This window comes from Mirounga leonina, unplaced genomic scaffold (genome assembly GCF_011800145.1).
Source record: "Mirounga leonina isolate KUSES-001 unplaced genomic scaffold, KU_Mleo_1.0 Mir_173, whole genome shotgun sequence".
Classification (NCBI taxonomy): domain Eukaryota; kingdom Metazoa; phylum Chordata; class Mammalia; order Carnivora; family Phocidae; genus Mirounga; species Mirounga leonina.
The window spans coordinates 11,545,863-11,551,862 of record NW_023270447.1 but is presented as its reverse complement, the minus strand read 5'-3'; positions in this window follow the sequence as shown (position 1 = coordinate 11,551,862).

The following is a 6,000-nucleotide window of genomic DNA, read 5'->3' as shown; positions in this document are numbered from 1 at the left end:
AAACAGGATGGAGGTTCCTCAAAAAGTTGAAAATAGAGCTACCATACGACCCAGCAATTGCACTACTGGGTATTTACCCCAAAGATAGAAATGTAGGGATCCAAAGGGGTACGTGCACCCCGATGTTTATAGCAACAATGTCCACAATAGCCAAACTATGGGAAGAGCCAAGATGTCCATCGACAGATGAATGGACAGAAGAATAGATAATGAATGGAATATTATGCAGCCATCAAAAAACCCCCGAAATCTTGCCATTTCCAATGATGTGGATGGAACTGGAGGGTATTATGCTAAGCGAAATAAGTCAATCAGAGAAAGACACGTATCATATGATCTCACTGATATGAGGAATTCTTAATCTCAGGAAACAAACTGAAGGTTGCTGGAGTGGTGGAGGGTGGGAGGGATGGGGTGGCTGGGTAATAAACATTGAGGAGGGTATGGGCTATGGTGAGCGCTGTGAATTGTGTAAGACTGTTGAATCACAGACCTGTACCTCTGAAACAATAAGAGATTATATGTTAAAAAAAAAAAAAAGAAGAAGATAGTAGGAAGGGAAAAATGAAGGGGGGTGAATCGGAGGGGGAGACGAACCATGAGAGACTATGGACTCTGAGAAACAAACTGAGGGTTCTAGAGGGGAGGGGAGTAGGGGGATGGGTTAGCCTAGTGATGGGTATTAAAGAGGGCATGTACTGAATGGAGCACTGGGTGTTACATGCAAACAACGAATCATGGAACACTACATCAAAAACTAACGGAGTAATGTCATTAACATAAAAAAAAAAAAAAAGAAATGTGCTTGTGCCTGAAAGTAGGTGTAAGGATTAAGGCTGGCTGTAGATGCACAGATGAGTAGGAAATAAGTATAAGGGAGAACAGCTAAGAAAAGATGAGAAATATTGCAGCTATATTTCCCCAATACAACACCAGGCCCAGAAAAATCAAAACATTCCATCAACTGATTTTCATGAGATTGTTTTTACAGATGCCCCTTGACCATCACTTCCCGCCCAGACCTCGTCTTTGAGTCAACGAGTTATGGGGGTGTGTGCCAACTTTAAAGCTGTGCATGATAGCTATGTTTCTAGCTGAATTGTGTGAGGGCTTGAGGTCAATCTCTCTGGGCAGGGTGTGTACCATGTGGGGACAGAGGAGGGGAAAAGGAGCTGCTATGCTTCATTAGTTGATGGGGGCTACAGTCACTTTTAGATCAGGCCAATGTACTTTTTGTTACACTTCTAGGTTCCCCCAAATTAATGACAAACCTTAATCAATCTTTCTTTCACTTAGTGAAGGAAAAAAAGGGGGATCTTTTTTAATCATACTCTACACCATATTCACATGCATACACACACACACACACACACACACTTTGGCCTTAGTGGAGAAGATCTCCCTCTCTCCAGCTGTTGTTTTCTAATTGACAACCCAGACAAGCCCCCTCCTTCACTTGAGCCCTCTGAGCTTTACTCCTCCTGCCCTGCTCTCACACTTATATCTCCTTTATGTCTTTCCCACTTGGAATTGCATCCTGAATATTCATTTGACTCAATCTGACCTTGTTCGATGTTTACATAAATTTTGACTTTCTGTTAGATGTCCTGCATTTCCTCTGACTTCTTCTCTATCTTAACTACTAATAATAATCACCTTTCCCTAAAACGTACACACGCACACACCCCCGACAAAATGCACACAGATACACCCAATACACAGACCAAGAGAAGTCTCAAATTTTTGCATCCTGGGTTGTTCTGATGCCTTTAATGTCCTCCTTACCATCTTGATCTAAATGTGACCCATCTGAAGCACTGGCCAATTTTACAGCTCTGTTGAGTCACATTTTAAGCCTCATTATAGGGCCTAAAATGATTTGCATTGCCTCCTACTCTGAAATACAAGCTTTTTAAAAATAAAGTCTCACTATAAATAGAACTGCTCTGAAATTACATGTGGCACATAATTAAGTGGTGCACATTTAAGCACTCAGCTGCTTCATAATTCTCCAGGACCTGATGGCACTGCACTAGAACCCAGAAAATACACTGCCCTTATTCTGGGCACCACAGGGTAGCCAGCAAGGTAGCCATGGATTTAGTTCATCAGGATGTGGTGTGAATACGCAACATTTGTGCTTCTTTTTCCACCTGAGAAACATGGAGACATCTAAACCTAGAATCTTGGCTGCGTGGTTGCCCCTCCTGATGAACAGGGCCTGACCTTTCCTCCTGCTGCCATAGTAGCCTATGCACCTGCTGATAAGCATCAGAAAAATTTACGGCTCACGCAGGAAGTGGAGCTTCTCCCCAGGCAGAAAATCTACTGACACACAATGGGTTTTTCTGTCCTTGGCAAGCTTGAAATGCAGGCACAGCAGAAGAGCAAGTCACAGATAGAAGGAAAAGATGTCTAAAGTCTCTTACCTATGACTGGACCTGCAGCTCCCCTTGCCTCTCTGCAGAATGCCAGCCAAAGTTACATTAGTAGGCTGCTAGTGTGATATCATCAATATTTAAAGGAGGAAGGGGACAGGTAGGAGGGAGGGAGGCTTGAGAAGTCATCTTTATTTCTGAAAGAGACCAGAGAGTATCTTCTTTCCTTCTCTAATGACTAAGAGCTTCTAAGCCTTGGGACTGAATGCCAAGTCCTGAAGCAAGCCTTCTCTGGCAAGCAGAGGAAGGCAAAAAGGAAGAGAAAGAATGGGGCAAGGAATAAAGGGAAAAAGATGAAAAGAGAACAGAGCGAGAAGAGGAGGGGGGGGAAGTAAAGGAGATGGGCGCGTGGCAAGAAAAAGAGAATAAAACAAGGGAAAGAAGAAAGAGGACAATTGATGATAAAAGGGAAAAGCAGAACAGAAAGAAAATGGAATTAATCTGAGAACAATCAAGTACTTGCTTAGTTGTCCTGGAGAAAGATTTTCCCACCTTCCCAAACAAAGGGGTAAAAACCGGATATGAATGATCATTTAACTCTGTGAAACCAGTTGGGTGGGGCAGCCTCAGGGGGAGGTTCCCTGACCTGCTCTGATCAAGGAACAGAATTATAAAAACATTATGTTAGTGCTGAAAGGGAGTTCAGCGGCCACTTAGTTCAACCTTCTATTTAATGTAAGATTTCTTTACAACTTTCCAGAAAAGCAGCTCTTCATCCTCTTCTCTGTATCTCTTAAAGTGAGAGGGTCACTACCAGAAAAGTTGTTCATGTCCATTTCAGTTCATGCTCAGATTTAGAAGCTTCTTCCTTCTTTTGAACAGAAAATCGTTTCCTTAGAGCCTTCCAATGGTCTTATTTCTGCAGACACAAAGAGAAAGAATTGAAAAGAAACCAATAGGAAGGATGGGAGAAGAGGAGGGAGGAAAAGAATAGTGGCAGATCACATGGTAACTAAAAAGAATGCATAAAGAAAAAAAATGAATGAATAATAAAAAGGCATAGAAATAGTGACTGTGAAAGAAAAGGAAAATTGGAAACAAAAGGAGGGTATAAGAAGATATCTACCATAGAAGGAAGAGAGAAAGAAAAAAGAAGAATGTGTTGTCAGGGCTCCTGTGTGGCTCAGTCATTTAAGCGTCTGCCTTCAGCTCAGGTCTTGATCTCAGGGTCCTGGGCATAAGTCCTACGTCGGGCTCTCTGCTCAACGGGGAGTCTGCTTCTCACTCTCCCTCTGTGCTCTCCCTCTCTCTCTCAAATAAATAAATAAATAAAATCTTGAAAAAAAAAAGAAGAATGTGTTGTCATCTAATTAATTTTATTTTAATATTTCTCTGATGACTTTTATGTCTTCTCCAAAATGGAACTTTATTGTTCTGAAGAACAATGGTAGTAGCTAAATTGTCTTTTTGTGTTGTAATTTCGAAAGTGTTAATTTTCTCTAATTTTCCAGACACAGCCATAATCTCTACAATCCAGCTTTTGATTTAAGAGTGATGAAGCTAAATTTGTGATTCTTCTGTCTAACATGGTCATTACACGGTTGGAGATACAGTAATTGCTTTTTGTTTTTCAAGTGTTTGATTTCTGTACTATAAATAAACTGACTGTTCTAGTTGTTCATAAACAACTTCCATCTGGGGTCCAAAATTATAATGGTTTTGGCTTGATATGTATTTATGTATTGCCAGCATCTGAAATCTATTAAAAAGAGAGGTTTTATCTACTATTGACTTTTGCCTAACCACATGTTCCTCAATTTCCAAATAATTTCAAAATGCCCTGTTTGTTTGTATTTCCTTAGGGCAAATGTATCTTTATAGAAACAATATTGATTTTTAATTCACTCCTTAGGCAGCAAAAAGGAGGCCATAAGTATATATTATTACCGTGGAGGAAATCTCACATATATTAGATTAAAAGAATCATGAGGACAATGGCTGCATTAAGAGGATTGTTGCCCACCTGTGGGGTTAAAAAAACTTTGGTTTTCCTATCTGTCAGAAATCTTTGAACTAAAGAAACACTGAGAGACTAGTACTGCCAAAGAAAAAACAGAATGTTTTCAAAATCATGTTATTCAAAAATAAATGCTTTGTTATGAAAGTCCTCTAAATTTTATATAAAATCCTCTCTAATCAGCTTGAATAGACTCTTCAACATGAAAATTATACAGAAAGCTCCATGTGATTGTATCACTTGGATGCTGATTGACTGAGAAAATGTCTCCTGTGGTCTTTTACACTTAAACATTTTTCATCATTAGTCCCAAACTTTATAGTTCTTCATGAAAAATAGCAACATGTTGAGAAATGTACCCAAAATTGCTTTCTTCTCCAATGTGAGGAGGACAGATTTGAAATCCAGAAGGGCAAAATTTTTTTTTCACTAAACCAAAATAAAAGCAATGAGATTTTCTTGTTTCAAGAGGTTTTATTATCTTACATGAATGCTAAAGGTAAATGAGTATTGTCATCAGATAAAGAGTTGTTCATATACTGTGATAATTTTTGAGACAGTTTCTAAGATCTTATCCATGGTAGTTACTGAAATTTTTCAGGTTAAAGACTATCTATACTTCTGAAAACTACCATTCTCAATAACAAGACCTGAAAGTAAGCAAAAGACACATTCCCCCACCCCAGGATTCAATCTGTTTGTTCCTTTCCATATTTCTGATACCCAAAATGGGGGTCTTATTTATGAAGTGGAGGATGATTAGTGTAGGAACTAAATTAATCCATATCAACGTGGATGTTGTGGCAACTTTTTCTTCTTCCCATACATTCTTTTCTCTCAGAGTAGAGTTGAATTACATGTAAGAAGAGATCTCTCTATCTTTATCTTATTCAATTATCTACCTATGGCAGTTTTTCCAAATTTTATAAAATTGTTTCTGTTGCCTTAGCTTTGTAGCCCTTATATACTTACCCTGTGACTTTGACCAGCCACTTAACCTCTCTGGTTTTTCGTGTCTTCAAAAGAGAACTTGCTAGGATTATATATTAGGCTAGGATCTTCAAGGTCCTCTCTAAGAACTTTTGTCATGTGGTATCTTAAAATCTGGTCTATAGCCATAATTACTAAATCATGTTTTAAAATCCAAAAATTATAAGTCACAACCTGTAAAACTTTTTCAGGGTGGAGAGAAAGTAGAGAGAGATAAAAGATAACTAAATATTCTTGGTAAGGAAATTAGGTTGATCTATAATCATAGTGATGGCATTTTTACAAAGACTATGGAGTGATTATTTTTATGAAAACATGCCATGATGTTCATTATCTTACGACAAATTAATAATTCTTTAAAAAGGAAAATAATACTGTAACATCAGGAATAATTTCTTTTTCTAATAAGAAATAATCTAAAAAAAAGGAAAAGCAAATTTTTTTTTTCAAAAGAAGTGCCCCAGAGTTAATATCTTCTGTGTAGAAAGCAACAGATAGATCTGCAAAGCATTTAAGGAAAAGAAATTTATTTAATTCATCTTATGCACTAGGTACTTTTCTAGGAGCAGGTGAAATAATACTGAATAGGACATAGTCCTCATCATTTAATAGAAA